This window comes from Acinonyx jubatus, chromosome C1 (assembly GCF_027475565.1).
Source record: "Acinonyx jubatus isolate Ajub_Pintada_27869175 chromosome C1, VMU_Ajub_asm_v1.0, whole genome shotgun sequence".
Taxonomy (NCBI): Eukaryota; Metazoa; Chordata; class Mammalia; order Carnivora; family Felidae; genus Acinonyx; species Acinonyx jubatus.
In genome coordinates, this window is record NC_069381.1 from 63,424,114 (window position 1) to 63,444,422 (window position 20,309).

Genomic DNA, 20,309 nt, shown 5'->3' on the forward strand with positions numbered 1-20,309 from the left:
ATTTAAAAGATAACTAGTGCCAAAACTGTCTAGAAGAGATGGCTGGGACCTAGCCTGACACATTTGAATCCATAAGCCCAGCAATACTGAAACCAGGACTTTCAACCCATGGGCAGCTTTCACGGGCTCCCTGGTTACTGAAACCTGGTGGGTCAGAGAAACAGATACCTCCACACCTCCCATGCCCCTAAAACATTTGTGGGAAAACTGATTAAATAGGTCTACCTGGTAGGATCAGGGGTAATGGGCACCAGCAATTCCATGACTGTCTTCTTTCCTTCTTGTTACTTAATTTTACTTTTTTCCTGTTAAAGAATTTCAAAGCAAAGTAATAATAAAAACTCAGAAAAAAATCACAAGCTCTAAAAGAGAAAACAATCATGTAATCCTGCTATCAAGTGATAATCATTTTTGTCTCTGCATATAAATTTTTTCTCTAAAATTAAAGCAGCATGCTTATTTAGAAAATTCAAGCAGTACAGAAAGCAAATCCAAATCTATCACCCAGTCTTTATTCATACCTACACACAATTATCCATGTAATTTATATAAGGGTCATTCTCTGTATCATATACCCTTCATCTAGATTTTTCTTTACTCCGTTGAACTTCTGGGAGATCTTCCTGTATCAGGAAATATGAAAAAAAATTCCTTTTAATGCAGATAATTCTTTTAAATGGATGGAGGGATGTTTTAGAAATTGTGCAGCCAGTCCCTTATTTACAAGTAGGTAGGTTGTTTCTAGTTTTCTGTTTGCTGAAATAATGCTTCACTGAAGCTCTTTGTACATGTATCCTATACTTAAGAGCTTGAGATAAATTTCTAGAAAAATTACTAGGTGAATTTTGATATCTATTTCAAGACTGTCAAAAGAAAGATTAAGCACTTAATGTTCTCTCTAGTAATACATGAGGAAAGTGGATTCCTTATACCCTTAACACTATTACTAATGTTTTCCCAATTTACTAGGAGAAAATGAAATATTTACCCATTCATTAGGTAGAAATGATGGACATTTGTACTAGTAGTTTTTCATTAATGGTGCAAACATCTTTTCATATATTTATTGACCATTTTATTCTGTGAACTTCCCATTTCCACATTGGGGTTTTTATCTTGTCTATAATTGCTTTTTAAAGTTTTTTTTATCTTATCAATACACTCTCTGTGTCTATCATGTATTTGCAAATATTTTCCCAATTTGTCATTTGTCTTTTGACTTGTTTTGGATGTTTTCAAATTATGTATGAATTTTAATACCTTCCAATAACACCTAATACATAATTTTAGATCCAGCTTTTATCACTTTTAACATTGTATTGCTTTTACCTTCCCTCATTAAAAATTCAAGTAAAATATTTTAATGAGCATATAAAATACATTCCAGGAATGTACCATTATTTATCTTATTGTAATGCAGTTTCCTAGTCATTTTTTCTCTGCTGCTAGTTATACTGATATTGTTTGTTTCTCACCTCTGTAAATAAAGCTGTATTGGAGGATAGTGGGGTGATAAGCAGATGGAAAAATACAGTCGGTGGGATCTTCAAAATTTTGGTTACAGGAGAGATTGAAAGTGAAGTGAGATTCTTTTTTTTTTTTTAATCACGCCTGTGAAAGGGACAAGGACTTAACAAAGTCCTTGTAATCTTTTTAAAAAGATGAAATGCATATTATGAAAAAATAGCCCTGGGGGAAGATAAATAAACAAACAGAGGACAATAATAACATGAAATTTGTGTTGGTAACTTACGGTTTCAATTGAGCCTTTGAGGTTCTTTTTCTTTGCATTTGTCCCATTTATTTAATGGGATATGAAGTCTTTTATTCCTTAACTGTAGAGTCCCCTCATGATCTCAATCCCATTTTGTTACTCCTGGCAATGATCAAATGTATCCAATCTCTTTAGGTTTGTCTAATAAGTGGCATTATTGCATTGTTCAAGCATTTCAATTTGATTGATGAGTTTGTCCATAAAGGTTGTTCGTAAATCTGTTAAACTCATTTATTTCTGATTCTGGTATAATTGTGTATGGCAGTATTAATGCCTTCTTTCCAGAAGATTAACCATATGTTGTAGGGCCTAATTTGGGGTTCAAAGTAGAAAATGGTGATCTTTTCAACATGTGATTTATTGGAGGAAAACGAAGCTTGATGGGGGCAATCTGGGAGCAAACAGTTGAGGGGGAGCCCCCACACACATAGGCCTTGTATTACTTTGCTGTTATTCAGCAATTTATATTGTGGGACTTCTAGTATCAGCCAGGGTGAAATATAGTCTCACCTTTTCCTACCAACTCTGTTGTTTCTCTCTCTCTTTTCTTCACCAAGACCAGGGAATAGAACATAAACGTCCTCAGCTTTATCCTAATCTGAATTGTTTTGAATGTTTACTCATATTTTCATCCTTCATTGATTTTTAATATGATGTGATGTATTGTAGCCATATTCATTGTAGTGTGCTGCACTAAAGTCATGCTTTGGAAGTGTGACTTTTTTTTTTAACGTTTATTTATTTTTGAGACAGAGAGAGACAGAGCATGAATGGGGAAGGGGCAGAGAGAGAGGGAGACACAGAATCCGAAGCAGGCTCCAGGCTCTGAGCCATCAGCCCAGAGCCCGATACGGGGCTCGAACTCATGGACTGTGAGATCATGACCTGAGCTGAAGTCAGACGCTTAACCGACTGAGCCACCCAGGCGCCCCTGGAAGTGTGACTTTTAATAAAAGGAAATGCTTGTGATTATTTGTTTCATATCACCTGTGTCACATTAAGTCCTCAATATACTGTGATTCAGTAGGGGCGTTTTCCCCAATTTCACAGCATTAAGTGCAGCACGTTGGTTCTATTGCCTTACCTGGGTTTTAGAGTTGCTTTGAATGATGGATTTTGCTTGTAGTTTCCATGGCATTTCACCTAAATCAGATGGGTGAGTCTACCCCAGCTAGTAAGATTCAGGTGCATAACTGGATAGGTGTAAGTGAAAAGGTGCCTTATTTTGGAAATGTGCATGTCTTCTCTTGCCGGGTCTCAGAATTTTTCATCTTTGCTCTTCAGGATGTGGACTCTTGCCATCCTCACTCCTCCACCTGCACTCCCGTCCAGGGTCAGTTGATCACTTCCAAGGCTGTTCAGGTTTTGTTCTTGTCTATACCCACACTATATTGTGAAAGTATCTGTCTCCCCTGTGTGTGTCTTAAGGGCAGAATTTGGGCCTGTCCTCCGTATATCCTCAGGGCTTGGTGCCTACCATGGGCTCTACCACCGGGTGATAATTTGATGAATTCAATCGAGTGACCACAAACTTGCCATCTTAATGTATTGAACGATTCATACAGGTAACTGATGGTGAAAAACAGAGTCCAGCTTCCCTCAAGCCTTCCTCTCTTCCTTCCAAAATACTTGCTGAGTGCTTGCTTATATTGTGAACATTGTTCTCGGCACAGAGAATATAGTGGTGAAAATGAGAGGGAGAAAACAAAAAACAAAAAACCTGCCTTCGGGGAGTTAAACATCTAAACAAAATCACTCAATATAGTCTTATGTGTCCAATTCACATGTTTTTCAGTTTCAGGTTGGATAAACAAATCAAGTATCCATCCCCCCTATTAAAAGAGTAAACTGAACACACGCAGAGTGCTTCTCTGAATTCAAATGTACTAAACCCTTAAAATACACACCAGATTTCGAACCCTGAATATGGAAAAAGGCATGTCAAATATCTCATTAATAATTTTATATTGATTATGTGTTGAAATAATATTGTTTATATTTTGGGTTTAACAAAATGTCATTCAAATTAACTTCACCTAGTTTTTAAAAGATTTCATGTGACTACTAGACAATCTAAAATTGCAGACGCAGGTTGCATCTGTGGCTTGCATTATATTGCTATTGAATACTGTGAGTAGAGCATAGTACAACACGTGGAGAATGCTCCACGTTCAGTCTTGATCGTGCCCCCTAATGGCTTTGTGGCGTTGACAACTTGCTAAATCTTCCCTTAATTCTTTTGTCTTATCGTCTTGTAAAATCGAAATATCAATAGTACCTAACTCATACTATTGCTATGAGAATAGATGCATACATCTTTTGGGACAGTGTCTGGGATATCGTATACACTCTTTAAGAATTTGTTAAATAACTAAATAAATCCATTGGTCGTTACCACATCTACTCCAGTGGGTAGAATTATCAAAGGGGTAGTGTCGTTTTTAAATAACAGTGTTGTAAATAACCTGTAGTTTTCTAGGGCAATAGTAGCAAATGTAGACTGACATGGGGAACATTTTGATAGTTTATTAGCTCAATTCTCTTCTCTGCACTCTCCTCTTCCCCCAGAACAGATGGAGGGAAACGAGTAAAACTCAAAAGGAATTAATTACCTTTCTCTCCAGCAGGCTATTTGGGAAAAAGACGCTGAGATGAATGGCAAATCTACGAAGTTTTCTTTTTACACAATTGCAGACCCCTGTTACCTTGTGTGGGTTCCTAGAAAGAAGTTTAAAATACGGAAATCCAAGCTTCTAAGTTAGAGAATGGATTCTTTGCAAAACAGCATTGTTGACAACCACTGTAATCTTTGTGTACAGTAAAACCTTGGATTGCGAGTAACTTGCTCTGTGAGTGTTACGCAAGACAAGCAAACATTTCTAACAAATTTTAACTTGATAAACCAGCAGTGTCTTGCAATATGAGTAGTACATGACACCAAATGTCACATAATCACAAAGGAACCAATGCTTCTCTCTCTCTCTCTCGCTGCGGGATTGTGGGTGATCGTCTCCCATTTTCGGATGCTTGGTCTCAGGCTGCGGTGTTTGGCAGAAATCAGTAATTTTTCAGAACGTTGGAAAGTACTCACAATTGGCACTTGTGTATTTTTTGTCACTTCAAAACACCTATGGGCAGTCTTTTTCTTTTCCATATAAGAGTAAGTTTTGGAATGTTTTCCTTCATTCTAGGTCATTGGATAGGTTCCTTGTTAAAGTTGCATGAAAAGAAAAAGATTCCACTGAGCCAATAGACAGCAGTGATTCCATTAGTGATAGTGAAAGGCATTCTACATAATAACCCTCCTCTCTCTTATCTCCCTCACACCAGCCACAAAGGTTTCCAAAGGTAATTTTGTTTATTTTTCTTTATATTTTGTGTTTTCTTTATTATTTTGTATTCTATTACAGTATTGCAGTCATTTTTATATGAATATTTTTGGGTTGTGGAACGAATCATCTGAGTTTCCATTATTTCTTCTGGGGAAATTCGCTTTGATACATAAGTATTTTGGATTACAAGCATGTTTCCAGAATGAATTGTGCTCGCAAACCAAGGTTTTACTGTACTTGTTAACTAACTGGAGAGGAGACACTGTGAAGTCAGTCAAAAGTAAAGGTATTTATGACACCTGTACATAAAGGAAAAAATATGTATTGATCGTGGCAGAAAGGCTCCTAGGGTGGCCCCATGTTCCCCACCTGCTGACGTTCACACCCTTGTGTAACCCCATCCTCCTGAGTGGGTAGGACCTGTGACTTGCTTCCAACCACTGTTACAAGGCAAAGGTGGCGGGATGTTTATCATTATATGTATGTGATAACATGACATAAGATGGTAGCTCCCATCTTACAGGAATTTCTCCTTCCCTTGATGGCTTTGAGGAAGTAAGTGGTCCTGTGGAGGGACGCCACATAGAAAGAAACTGCAGAAAGCTTCTAGAAGCTGAGAGCAGCCTCTGCAAACAGCAAGCAAGAAACTACCAAGAACTAAATTCTGCCAACAGCCGGATGGAATTTAAAACTGAATCCTCTCCCAGTCAAGCCTCAGAGGAAACCATAACATCTGCCAACACCTTGACCATAACCTTGTGAGACCCTAAGCAGAGGGTCCAGCAGAGTCATGCCCAGACTCCTGACTCATAAAAAGTGGTCAATAAATATGTGTTATTTTAAGCTGCTAATTTGTATATTTGTTATTTAGTAATAGATAACTAACACACTGATAATTTGACTTACCCAAATTGTAACCAGTATATTTTGAGTAAAGTGAGATATGTGCACTGAAATTATTGGGACTCATTGTTCCTATTCTTTGATTGACTAGCCTCTGCCATCTTATCAAGCCTGGCTGAGGGATTTAGGTGTATATTTAATAATAAATGAGTTATATTTATAATATTTTATAGCATTTTAGTGTTTGCATATAATAGACTTTTGGTTAGTAGATGAGAATTCAGTTTCCCATATGTTGGTTTGACATGATTCTGTGGTTAAAATTTTTTTTATTAACATTTATTTATTTTTTGAGAGTCAGAGAGAGACTGAGCACAAGCAGGGGAGGTGGACAGAGAGGGAGACACAAAGCTCTAGGCTCTGAGCTGTCAGCATGGGGCCCGATGCAGGACTCAAACCCATCAAACGTGAGATCATGACCTGAGGTGAAGTCAGTCGCCCAACCGACTGAGCCACCCAGGCGCCCCAACATGATTCTGTGGTTAAAAATGTATCAGACACATATATTTAACTCTCCAAAGAGAGATATGACCAGATATTTCATTCAAATCATTAGCATCTTCCAGATGGTAATTAAAATGGGTTAAATCACCTGATCATCTGTAGAAGATAAGACTAAAGACTAGGCTCCAGAAAGAAATGACATTTAAAGGGCATATAGCAGAATCAGCAAAAGGGAAACCAAGTCAGGAAGGTAAGCAGAGGTGTAAGAGAAAGTGATGTCAGGAATGTCAAGAATTTCAAGATAAAGAGAGCACCCTCTCCCCCTGCCAAAAAAAGGAAAAAGAAATCTGAGTTCATCGGGTTTAGGAATTAAGTGATTGTTGACCTTAATGAGATGGGATGGAAGTTAGATTTCAAGGAGACACTAAATAGTTTAGGAATGAGGACATAGAGGTCAATGTTTACTTAGGCGATAGCTTAAGAGGAATGTTGAATCAAAGAAAGACTTCTTAAGACCCAAGAGACTTGTTTGTTGCCACGAAGAGTTACTAGAAGAGAGGTGGTCAGTGTGGGAAAGGAAGAGGATTGCTGTTAAAGCGAGGCCCGGGATTTGGTGAGAGGTAACTGGTGGGATGGGCAGCATGAAGAAGTAGCCTTAGGTGGGGGAGAACACCTTTCTCTCAGGCTAGAGAGCAAGAAATGAGCCTACGTGTGGAAGTAAATACATTCATAGGTATGGGTGTGAGAAGTCTGGGAATTTATATGACTTTTGTTTTCCCATCTGCAGTGAATAAGAGGGGCAGGGCTGAGTGGGGGCTTTAGGGAAGTGGGTAAATGGGTGCAAGTGCTGGTGGGAATTAGAGGAATTTCATCATACACAGAGGAGAGTCTTGCCGAGTGGAGGATAGTCTCTAAGAGGTCGTACGACTCTCACCAAAGCTGAAAGCCATCCCACTATGAAATCTCCCTTGGAGTTGAAGGTGAATGGATTTTGGTTTGTCCATTGATAAGAAACTTGAACTTGGTAAATATTTTGTAGCCCAGCTTTTCCAAGGCTGTTACCAAGGCCATCTTTTTTGCACTGATGTGAACTATTCTCATCCCTCTTGACTGACAAATGGAGGCTTTTGTTTTATTTTCAATTTAGCATAACAAAAGAAAAATGAAGGTCTAAGGGTTGAAAGTAAGGAATTCTATTTGTAGGACATACTCCTTGCAAAGGGGTGGCATGCACACCTTCCTCACTAGAAGGGGTAATACTTTTTCTTCTTCCAGTTTTTCAGTCCCCACCTCTTTCTTGATCTGATCTGAGTGAAATGAGGTCAGAATCATCCCTCATTTTTCTCCCTGGCTGGTTCTTCTGGAAAGAGTGCATGCATGCATTACAATTCTTCAGAGATAACTTTTTTTCTTCAGAAGAATCTAAAACCTTTATAAAACTGGAATTGTTTTCCATATCATTTCTTAAATGGAATCTTAAATTTTTGCTCCTGGAGAAATGGTCTATAAAGAAAGCATTCTCCATATCTACATCATCTATGAATAGAGGAAGCTCTGGCAGTGGCTACTGCCAGAGCAAACCTTCAGATCATCTGAAATTATGATAGCAGTTTATTCTTTCATTTAACATAATGAGCAAGTACCTGCTATGTGTCTGGTGCTGTTCTAGGCTCCAAATAAGGACTCCTACTTTCAGGGATATAGCATTCTTATGTGCCTGTGATGGGGGAGAAGAGGGAGAGTAAAACTGAAAGTAAACAGTCTAACCAGTATGTGTTAAAATAATATCCATCAGGGCTGCCTGGGTGGCTTACTCCAGTCTGTTAAGCACCCAACTCTTGATTTCAGCTCAGGTCATGATCTCAGTCATGAGATCCAGCCCATTGTTGGACTCTGAGCTGGGCGTGAAGGCTGCCTAAGATTCTCTCTCTGGTCCTCCCCATCCGGCGTGCATGTGCTTTCTCCCTCCCTCTTCTGACTCTCTCTCTCTCTCTCTCTCTCTCTCTCTCAGAAAGAAAGAAAGAAAGAAAGAAAGAAAGAAAGAAAGAAAATCAAAAGACTCTATCAGATAGTAATAAGTGAGGAGTATGAGCAAAATAACATAGAGATATTGTGGATAATGACTGGGAAGAGGCTGGCTTTAGACATCTAGCATATGCAGAATTCAGAAGATTATCAGATTGTAACCAGACAACTAAAGAGTCTGCTATTACCTTGGCAAGAACGTTAATGGCATAAGACCTGCCGTATACATATTTTTGGAAAGCTGAATCTAAATCAGGAGAGAGGAACTCAGAGACACATCTCTGATATTAGCTGTCCATCTTTTCTTCATAAAAAAAAACAAAAACAAAACAAAACCCTGAAAGCCAGAAGAGTCCAGGAAGCCTCACCGATGAGAAAAATTATTTTTTAGATGTCCAGTCTTTTGTAAATAAATAGTCCTGTTAGTAATCTGGTGTTGAGGTGCTCACCTTTTCCTACTCCTTTGCCTTACATTTTTAAGCAGTTGATTATATAATGCTAATAATACACATACTGCTGATGAGGGAGCATGGGGCAAGCTGAGGACAAAGTGCAAGCTAGAGCACCCCCCTCCCCACTCACCTTCCCCCCCCCCGCACCCCCGCAGGCAGATGGGATGTGTGTGATATTCCTCAGGCACTCCCGGCTGCCCAAGAACAGAGGAAAGGAAATAAAACAAATGGTTAACTGATAGAGATCACAGTCATACAGGACAATGTCTTGGTAAATCACGAAAAAGGCAATCTTATCAGTAGTCTAATCTCCAGAATCCTATAGACTCCATTTCCTGGAGCCCCAGTATCACCCCTCAATAGTGATATGGGGAACAAAGGCAAGAAGGAAATGGCAGGTGAAATTAAATTTCCTCATAACCTGCAGCCAATTGACAAATACTTGAGGCAAATACAGAGTATACCATTTCTCCAAGAACCCCCTGCAGTCATAATGTTAATGCCTTAGTAGAGGGAAATCTTAGCTTGACAATAGCAAGGCTTCAGGTCTCTTAGGAGTCCTCTTTAGCATATCCAAGTCCCTGTGGAGGCCTCCTTTTGGACTTTACCTCCCCAACTCCATAGTATAAAAACAGCCTCTCTTCACAACCCAGTGCAGCTCTTTCTTTCTGCCCACGGTCCTGTCCCTGTGCTTTAATAACATCACCTTTTATACCAAAGACATCTTCAAGAATTCTTTCTTGGTCATTGGCTCCGGAACCCCCATTACCCCAAAACCTCATCACTGCCACTCCCTCTCTCCCCATCTTCACATGAATGCCTCAGACCTCCATCTTTCCTTTCTTTTGTTTAGACTTTGGGTTCTGAACTTACTTTAACTACATTCAGAGTCTGGAAAATGAAGGTTTCTGAGGTTATGTTTGAAAGATCTTTGACTGACAGACTCCCTTTGGCCACACAGAACTGCAAGAGTGGAATAAAAAATGTGGATTTAGTTCAAACTCTGGCAGCTTTTTTCCACCTGAGAAATGGAATCTGGCTGTGGCTAGCCCCAGGGAATGTAAATAGAACCTTACCTGTAATTAACCCAGGGCTTCTCTTGTTCTCGATGCAAATGGAGTTATAATTGCATTTCCTTTAGTAGAATAGAAAGCCTGTGTTTCAGAGGGAGCTGGCAGTTGAATAGAGGACAAACTATCTGTCTAACTATGACAGCTCCCTCCTATCTCCTTCTAGAAAACCTGAATGATAATAAAACTGGAGTTGCATTTGATGTAAGACATATGGTAATTACTATAATAATATTATCACCCAGGTTCTGCAATGGTTTTGTCAGTGAGGTGCAATTTCACATATTGTCTGCGATAAAATCCCCGTTTTTGGTTATTGATAGCAATGCCTTTCTAAAATGGTATAGGTGTTTTGTGACAGCTGCGAAGTTCCTGCTTCATATCCAGGTAATTGGGTTGAGAATAAGGCCTGCATGCTAAAACCTGACGATGTGAGAAGTGGAGAAAGCCCAGGGAATACTGTGAATATTTTGGTAGTTATTAACAGGCTAAAAGGGAAGCCTTTGCTAGTCAGTTCTTCTGAAGCAATGCTGAAGGAAAAAAAAAGAAAGAAAGAAAGAAAGACAGGCCCCTTTAGAAAGCCTCTGTGGAGTCTTCAGTCAGAATTGGAAATCTTGAGCTAATCAAATATATAATGAATCTGTACTTAATATTTTTAAGGCTATATACAGTATTCACAAATTAGACTGTAATTACTTTCATTTCATTCTGCTATTGATTGTTTCATAAGTCAGATTTTACTTTGTTTAATTGCTGATTTGATAGAAATTACTTCAGCATAATAATATGTGGGTATACAATACATGCTTTTATTTATTGGTCATAGGAAAAATTGGTTCTATAGTATGTTATACTGAACAAGCTGTGTGTATTCGATTTTATAGCTGCTTCCAGGGAGCCAAATATTGAAGACACTAACAGCATGTTAAAATGGACTACTTTAAATCCTTTTTTGGAAATATATGGGAAATAAATAACAAATAACAGTAGTATGTCAAAGTGATTGTATTGTTTAGATTAATAAAAAGAAACTAACACAATGACCGGATGGGGGGAAAATCAGATTATGGGTTTTTCTTTTTTTAATGTCCTCTCTTGTGCAGAATTCATTTTTTAAAAATCCCACCAAAGACCCATAAAACAGTGAGCTCTATTCGAGAGTTATTATTTAGGTACAAATCATCACTAGTGGCAATATATTCAGTGAGTGTGGCATTTTATACTCTTGTTGAATTGAATAAATATGTGTATGTAAAGGTATAGGTTGGCAAGTTAATTTTGCTGTGAAGTGCTAAATAACTAGAAGTGATGGTAATAATGTGGGAATAAAATTGGTGTTATATTAGTTGGTTATTATGATTTCAATTCCTTGGTTAAATATATATATATATATTTTTTTTTTTTTGAAAGGGGAAATTGTCCAGATGTCAAAAAATTGAATTGTAAAGTTAGCACACAAACTGAAGACAGTTGGGGGTGCCTGGGTGGCTCAGTTGGTGAAGCGTCTGACTCTCAGTTTCAGTTCAGGTTAAGGTCCCACATTTCATGAGATGGAGCCCTGTGTCGGCTGACAGTGCGGAGCCTGTTTGGGATTCTCTCTCCCTCTCTCTCTGCCCTTCCCCTGCTCATTTTCTCTCTCTCTCTTCTCAAAATAAATAAGTAAATAAACTTACAAACAAAAACAAAGAGCTTTGGCCCTCATATTTTATAGCAAAACATTTGGGATTTGTATAAAAGACCTATAACAAGATGGTGATTCAAATCATTTTTGAAATTAAATTCAAGAATTATTATTATTATTAAATGCCTGAAAAGTTCAGACCCTAGGAGTATATATAAACCATGAACAAAATTAAGTCCTACTCTCATGGGTTTATACTTACATGGGTATAGATTCTGTGCTAGACCCTTTTTACAACATCTCAGATATAATTGAGTATAACTCATTGAGTTACCTGTACCAGTTTCTCACCAAAGTTGAGACTCTGAGTGGACATGTAACTCCGAGTGAAAATGTAACCAGACTAACATGAGTCTTCTCCTTGGTGAGTCACCAATAGAGAGTACACCAGGTGGAATTGTGACCCAAAGTAATCTCTTTTTTTTTAATGTTTATTTTTTATTTTTGAGAGAGAGAGAGAGAGAGAGAGAGAGAGAGAGAGACAGAGCTACGGAGCATCAGCGGGGGAGGGGCAGAGAGAGAGGGGGACACAGAATCCGAAGCAGGCTCCAGGCTCTGAGCTGTCAGCACAGAGCCCAGCACCGGGCTCTAACTGAGGAACCATGAGATCATGACCTGAAAGGAAGTCAGATGTTTAACCGACTGAGCCACCCAGACGTCCTGACACAAAGTAATCTTTAATTGCAGTAAATAAGAAGATCATGGGGAATAATTTCCAAAGCCGGATTCCCTGAGTAGGGATGAGCAAGCTCTTTTTTTTTTTTTTTTAATGTTTATTTATTTTAGAGACAAAGAGAGACAGAGCATGAACGGGGGAGGGGCAGAGAGAGAGGGAGACACAGAACCGGAAGCAGGCTCCAAGCTCTGAGCCATCAGCCCAGAGCCCAACGCGGGGCTCGAACTCACGGACCGCGACATCGTGACCTGAGCTGAAGTCCGCCGCTTAACTGACTGAACCACCCAGGCGCCCCAAGCAAGCTCTTTTATTTAGGATTTAATATTAGAGAGGGGAGCTTTGTCATCACATGTAAAGGCGGGCATAAAGTTGCACAGCATACTTAGGAAATATGTCTATACATGCATCATATGTTATGTTCATGAAGCTTGTGTTCCTCCTAGGGTGGAGACTTTAACATTATAATGAAGCAATGCTAACTGTTGGACACTTTTTGGCTCATCTGCATAGGCGTTGACTTGGTGCCAAGTTCAAGCTGGTTTAAGCTGGGTTAGGCTGCCTAGTTCTTGGTCGGCCAGTAGGTAGTCTAGGGTTATTCTGGTGGTTTAAGACCATTCAGGCTAAGGAATGCAAGGCATTGATGTTCATAGGCTGGAACCTTATCAGTTGACCTGAGCCCAGGCTTCTGCAGAGACAACTAGTGTATTTGTTAGTGGGTCCTGAAAAGAAGCAATGGATGATTAAGGAGAAACAGTTCGCTGAAAAACAAGCTTTACATTTTCTGCTAGTTTTAACCTCATTAACCCTAGGGGGCATGGTTTCAGAAAGAACCAGGAATTGGTTCCTCTCTGACTTTCCAACCTAGCACATGGAACTTTTCTCCAGTGTAATAGATTATCTTCTGTAGAGATAAAAACATTCTTAATTTTTCAAAAGAAAATAAAAGGCAATAAAAACACCTCTAGTTGGATTGAAAATCTCCCACATATTTGTTTGTTCATTGTATTATTATTATTATTTGTGTAATTTGTTCTTTGACTATTTTCCAGGGGTCTTAGTATTTTTACATTCATTTGAAGCTTATTATATAATTAAGATTATTATGTTTTTGTGGTATGTATTATAAATAATGTCCCCATCTATCACTTTATTTTGTTGGTACACAGCTCTTAAAGCAAACATCTGATGTATTGTCTTTTGTTTGAAGCAACAGATCTTTCCTTAAAGAACCAAATTTGCAGTTTACTTGGTTGTTCATACTCCAGAATATAGTAAGGAAAAGATACACACCAAAAATAATGGCCTTTTTCTTCTTGTAAGGGAGCTTTTCCTCTTGGAGAAAGGTTCACGGCAAGTTTCATTGAAGGATGTTCTTTCTTTGAGACATTTTGTGCATGTGTTATTGGAATTTGAGGGGAAGAAATCCTTTCTATGGAGTAGTTCCCTTTGTGGGGTCAACTCCTAATTTGGAGAACATTATTGTATGGTAATTAAGTAGTATTTATGAGGTTGCCCAACTGGAGTAAATCTAGGAGATTTATTTTCAGTTTTATAATCACTTAGCTTTTGAAATTGCATTAATTGTTGCACTCTTGAAAATGAATTATAGATACTAACGGTTTTTCTGAGGCCCCTAGCAGAGGTTATATGGTGATGTAGTGGAAAGAATATTGGACTTTGTACCAGAAGATGTGGGGTTTTTCATGCAAATGAGGACATGCACTAGATGATTCCAAGGTCCTTTTAGGAATTATGCAATTCTAGGACTGTTAGAAAAATCTTCCACCTTTTAATAGAGGTTATTTTTGTCTTTTTTCTTCTCTTCCTTTCTAGGTTTAGAGAAGTTCAAGAATTCAACTATACATGTTGAGCCTTAAATATCTGAGTTGGCTGTCAGCTGTATGAATTCCAAATCCAAATAAAAAATTGAAAATAAAGATGTACATTCAGAAGTTAATAGATAAATATTATTTAAACCCATGGAAATAGATAACATGAGAAATACACGAAATCAGAATAAGTCAGGATAAAAATCGAAAGATTCAATATAATGGTTTTATAGAAGAGGAACTGGCAAAGGAGACAGGGAACCATGTCCAAAAAGATGCCATTTGGTTGTCCCATTAGATGTAGAATTGGTAAGACCTGATTAGTGTCAGGAAATTAACACAGATAGGGGTGCCAGATCGCCACTTAGGTGGCTAAGTTGGTTAAGCATATGACTCTTGATTTTCGCTCAGATCATGATCTCACAGTTGAAAGATTGAGTCCTGCATGGGGCTCCATGCTCAGGGCAGAGCCTGCTTAAGATTGTCTCTCTCCTTCTTTGCTCCTCTCTCTCTTTCTCTCTCTCTCTCAAATAAAAAAAAAGAAAAAGAAAAAAGAAATTAACACATATTAAATCGAAATAACAAAGAAGTGTAGTAGTCTAAAATGATACAATAATCAAGGTATTAGAAGGTCCATGTAGTTTATCTTATTGATATAATAATTATTGTTTAAATTCCTATGTAATTTAGGATTTTGAATAAAGAGGCCTCCTAACCAGTTGTAAAGGGAAGGAGGATCAGGAAGTCCATCATGAAAGAGGAAATAGTTAATCTGGCCTAAAAGGAATAATGAGAGATGCCAAAGGTGAAGATATTCTAGATGGCAGAAAGAAACTAAGACCAAGCAGGAAAAGGGCATAAATAAAGGATATGTTCAGAAAACAGCATAGGGCAGAGCAGGCTGTAGCCAGTCTTACAGAAGGGAATTCAAGGCTAAGGGGGACAGGTGGGCAGGGTCCTGTTAGGAAGAGCTTTAAATGCCATTTGAGGACCTTATTTATGACCAGTAAAGTAATTGGAAGTTACCGAATAAATTTGAAATAGAGAAATTTGTTCTAGATAATCATGTAAAATGGAAATTTAAAAGACATAGAAGTAGACAAATAATTTCTAACTTATTTATTAAGCATAATGAACTAACATTTGAACATATTTAGACTCAGAGAGCTTCCTTTGGTTAGAAGTAGAAGGTGTGAGTAGAAGAAAAGACAGTAGACGAGACAGTATCCCCTTGTTCACAAGGTCATTCTCATACTCTATCATCAGTTCCTTGACATCCCCAAGAAACAGGAAATCCCTCGATTCAATCCAGTGTGTCTTCTTCCAGGAAGGAAAATAAACATCCTCTGACTGAACACCAAATAGCTTCTCCATTCTCGTTATTGATGGAAGGATTTTAAGACAGAATCTGAAATCTGAGTGGCATAGGAGAAAAGGGCAGGCAGTTCCCAGGGTCCTAAGGCACCAGTGCTCTAACCTTCATTCAACGAATACCTCTCAATCACCTTTTAAGTGCCAGATATTCAGAAAGTCAGCTGTATCCACTGTTGACAGCCATCAGATGGAACAAATTTAGATGCTTCTCAGGATCATCTGATTTTTTTTTTTCTCCTCTGATTTACCTGAACAGTATCACTTATCCAAATAACTCATTCCTTTCAAATAAGGCCCATGCACGCTAAGGCTGATTCTGACCAGAATGGAAGGTTAGCAGCCTATTTTGTCTCTCATCAGTTCCCCTTACTGTCTCTCAGTCTGTCTGAAATGTCAGTGTGCAAAGCAGGGATGGAATCAGAGAAATAGTTCAGCAATAGTGGGTTTCAGGCAAAAGATGAGGTCCTCCATGAGGTTCTCCATGACAGCAGAATTAGATGCAGAACGGTGGGATGTAAAGCTTTTTTCACAGTGAGAATCAATAGCACTTTGTGACCCACTGAAGGCAGCAGATGAGAGGGAATAAGGATTCAAAATAGAATCAGAGGACACAATCCAAATCAGGATAGGAAGAGAAGCAGAGCTGGGGGTGGGGGGCATGTTGGTAGGGTGGAAAGGGGAACTATAAAAAGCTTGTTTTGGATATATTCTTTGGAGATGCCATGTTGAGATTTTAGATAATTGAATATCACCTACCTCTTCAGAGAATGGTTTGGGCTGGAGAATACAAGTCTGGGGATCAGCAACATAGGAGTCATTGATCACCAAAAGGTAAAGATAAGATCACAGCAGGAGGTGGTGCAGAACAGAGGTCCTAAAATGGCCTTGCAGGTGGTTTTTCATTTTTGCTTGTCATTTCTTTTCCGTTGTTTTTGATGTTTGCTAATACAAGCTTCTTAAAAACCAAAAGTTTTGCAAAATCAAACACTAAAAAATAATAGGACTTGTGTGGAAAATAAAGATGAAGAAGAGCACTCAAAACCCATAAGTTTATAACCAGAACCTTAATAAAAATAACAATAACCTCATTAAATTATCGGCACAGTTAAAAATCTGATTAAATTCACAATTGGAGAGCGGTTAGAACATTTAAGTGCTACTCTCTTAGCAAATTTAAATTATATACTACAGTGTTATTAAGTATAGTCACTATGTTTTACATTATTGTAAACCTTATTGATCTTATAGATGAAAGTTTATACCTTTTTACCAACCTTTCTATTTCTCCCAACACTCCCCCTCTCTGGTGTGACCACTTTTCTACCTCTGTTTCTGAGTTAGACTTTTTTTTTTTTTTTTTTTACAGATTCTATATACTAGTGATACCATGCAATATTTATCTGCCTCTGGTTTATTTGACTTAATTATGCCCTCTAGGGCCATGTTGTCGCAGAGAGCAGAATTTCCTTCTTCCTCATGGCTAAATCATGTTCCATTGCACATATATGCCATATCTTCTTTATCCATTCATCTGTTGGTGAACACTTAAATTGTTTCCATAACTTGGCTATTGTGAATAATGCTGCACTGAATATGAGAATACAGATATATCTCTTCGATATCCTGTTTTCATTTCATTTGGCAATATACTCAGAAGCAGAATTGCTGGATCATAGAGTAGTTCTATTTTTAATTTTTTTGAGGAACTTCCATAGTGATTTCCATAGTGGCTATACCAGTTTACATTTTCGGCAACTCTCTCCTCCACATCTTCACCAACACTTACTATGTCTTGTCTTTTTGACAATAATCATTCTCGCAGGTGTGAGGTGATATCTTGTGGTTTTGATTTGCATTTCCCTGATGATTAGTGATGTGGAGCACCTTTTTATGTAGATGTTGGCCATCTGTATGCCTTTGGGAAAATGTTTATTCAGTTCCTCTGCTCATTTTTAAATTGGATTGTTTGGTTTTTTGTTATTGGACTGCATGAGTTCCTTATATGTTGGATGTTAACCCCTTCTCAGCTATATGATGTGTAAACATTTTCCACTCACAGTTTAAAACCATGTTAAATTCCCAACAATTTTTTTAAAAGGAAAATGATGGATAGTTTGATGGCAGATGCTGTAAGGAAGAGGCGAGGCTGCTGAGTTGTAGAAGAAAGAGCAAATGCACTAATTAAGGCAAACACCCACTAGGCATTTCTAAGACAGAGTGCAGGCAAACTTAAAGGAAGAACAAGGAATGAATGTGTTCACCTGGTGTGGTAGGATGAAAAAAAACCAGTGTAAAACCACCACCTGATACTGATGTCAGTCCTCATTACCGGAGGAACATGTGAAAGAAACATGCTTTTTTCTCAGACCCTGTGTGACTAATAATATTTATGCATGCAATTCATTGCTCTCAGTAACACCCCTGAAGAGATCAAAACTGACTGCATTCCAATTTGAATGCCTTTAGAACTAAGGTGTTAAATATACATTTGCCCTAGGCTCCACCACTCCCTATTGTCTTATATCCCCTTATCTCCCATCCATTTCACACATTTATGTTTCCTGCCTTGTCTCTGCTGCATTTTTACTTGCAGGTGCCCTTTTGTGGAGAAGAAAAGAACTTAGAGGCAACGCTCCCATTTAAGGGCAGCCACCAACTAAAAACTGATCATCAGAGAGGTAGATGGAACATTGAGAGAAAATGTTAGAGCTGAAACCAGAGGAGGAGAGCATTTCAGAAAAGTAATCATGATTATAAGATGCTGTGGGGAGGTCTTATGAGATCCTTGGATCCTGAGTAGTACAGCTTTGGTAGTTCTAATAAGAGCAGCTTTTGTATGGTGTGGTGGGGGCAGAGTCAGGCTGCCACACCAGGGAAAGGGGGCTGCAGAGAGAGAGAGGGAGGGAGGGAATGTGCTCCCCTCTTTCGCGAGGTTTGATAAGGAAGGAAAGGAGAGAGGAGCACTGTGTTTACAGAGAAACATGTTGAGAGAATTCTCTTTGTAGCACAAGGAAACTTTGTACATATTCTTTTTAGAGTGAGGAGATGTAGCTGCTGGCGAGGAAAAGGAAAATGTTTGAAGATGAGAGACCAAGAGCAAGACTCAGTGGAGCAACTCTCCAGTCTTCCATTTCATGATTTGATTCACTAGACAAGTGTGGACTCATCTTTGTTTCATTTCGAGCTCCTTCTGACTGGAAGTGTGACTTCTGGCAATATATTTACAGATTCTCCCCTGCCCCCTCCATACCCGTCCCCTCCCCCCAATAACTGGTCTATGTAGTTCCTTTGTTTATAAATTTTTTTTAATTTTTTTTAACGTTTATTTATTTTTGAGACAGGGAGAGACAGCATGAATGGGAGAGGGTCAGAGAGAGAGGGAGACACAGAATCTGAAACAGGCTCCAGGCTCTGAGCTGTCAGCACAGAGCCTGACGCGGGGCTCGAACTCACGGACCGCAAGATCATGACCTGAGCCGAAGTCAGATGCTTAACCGACTGACCCACCCAGGCGCCCCTATAAATTTTTTTTAATGTTTATTTTTGAGAGAGAGAAAAAGAGAGAGAGAGAGAGAGAGAGAGAGAGAGAGAGCAAGTGGGGGAGGGGCAGAGAAAGAGCGAGACAGGATCTGAAGTAGGCTTTGCATTGACAGCAGTGAGCCCAATGCAGGGCTTTAACTCATGAACCTTGAGATCATGACCTGAGCTGTAGTGAGATGCTCAACTGACTGAGCCACCCAGGGGCCCCTCCCTGTAGTTCCTCTGTAAAGATAACCTGTGCTGTAATAGTGTCTACCAGAAGCCATCTGCTGACAGAGTGAGGAGCCAATGCAGGTCACATCTGCTGTGACACAGCCCTGAAGGTGCTTAGCAGATGAGCGGACCCCCTTTATTGCTGAAATATTGCCTGTCTCATTATGTTTAACATTTCAAACATTATTAATTTTTAATTATTTACATTTAATTATCTGCTTTACTTAAGCATCCAAATTCCACAGCTAATGTTCTCAATGAAATATTTACTAAACAATCAACCCTCTTGGATTCCACAGAGCTGAATGTTTTCAATTTGCAATAAACCTTTCCTTTGCACACTAGTGTTCTGGAGGTGACTGCACTCTGGGCTCTTATGGCTTCAGCTGCAGCATCCGTTCTGTCTCAGGGACACTCTGTCAACTCTAATGGGATAGATTGCCCTGCTGCACATTAGTGTTAGCATGTTGAGCGCAACTGGGACACTCACACCATCTCCCTTCTCATTTCTCTTCTGTTAGGGCTGGAAACACATTAACAAGGAGCCAGTTCTGGTGATAGAAAAGTGAAACAAACTTATTTGCGGTCAAAAGGCAGAGGCATGATGAAAACTAATCATTGCTCCCACAAGAGGTGGTCACTCACACAACTGATTAGCCAGGCAGCCTTTCCATGGCAAAATCAGGACCCACAGTGAATGGGAATGCCATTTTCAGAACCAAGGCCAAGGGAAACAGGCTTATCCACCTTGTCATGCCTGCCACCAGTACTCCAGAACTCCATCATCCTTTGTGCAGAAGGAGGGGGCTCATGGCCAACAAAACATGCACTGGCTTCAATTTGTTTTCCAGGATTGAAGACAGAGGGAATTATGCTAATCTACGTATATTCACTAGTGAGGGCTCCCTTGTTACCACTTACAAGATCACAACGGGGGTTGATTATGTGATGTATACAGCATAGTGGTTAAGAGTGAGGGAAACGGGGAGTCTGGGT

The 20,309-nt window shown here is 39.0% G+C and overlaps 1 protein-coding gene across 2 annotated transcripts in view; it reads left to right on the forward strand.

The window, feature by feature from the left end:
* ST6GALNAC5 (ST6 N-acetylgalactosaminide alpha-2,6-sialyltransferase 5) overlaps nucleotides 1-20,309 on the forward strand; it is a 176,127-nt gene that overhangs the window by 49,407 nt on the left and 106,411 nt on the right. The gene's annotated exons all lie outside the window — the stretch shown is intronic.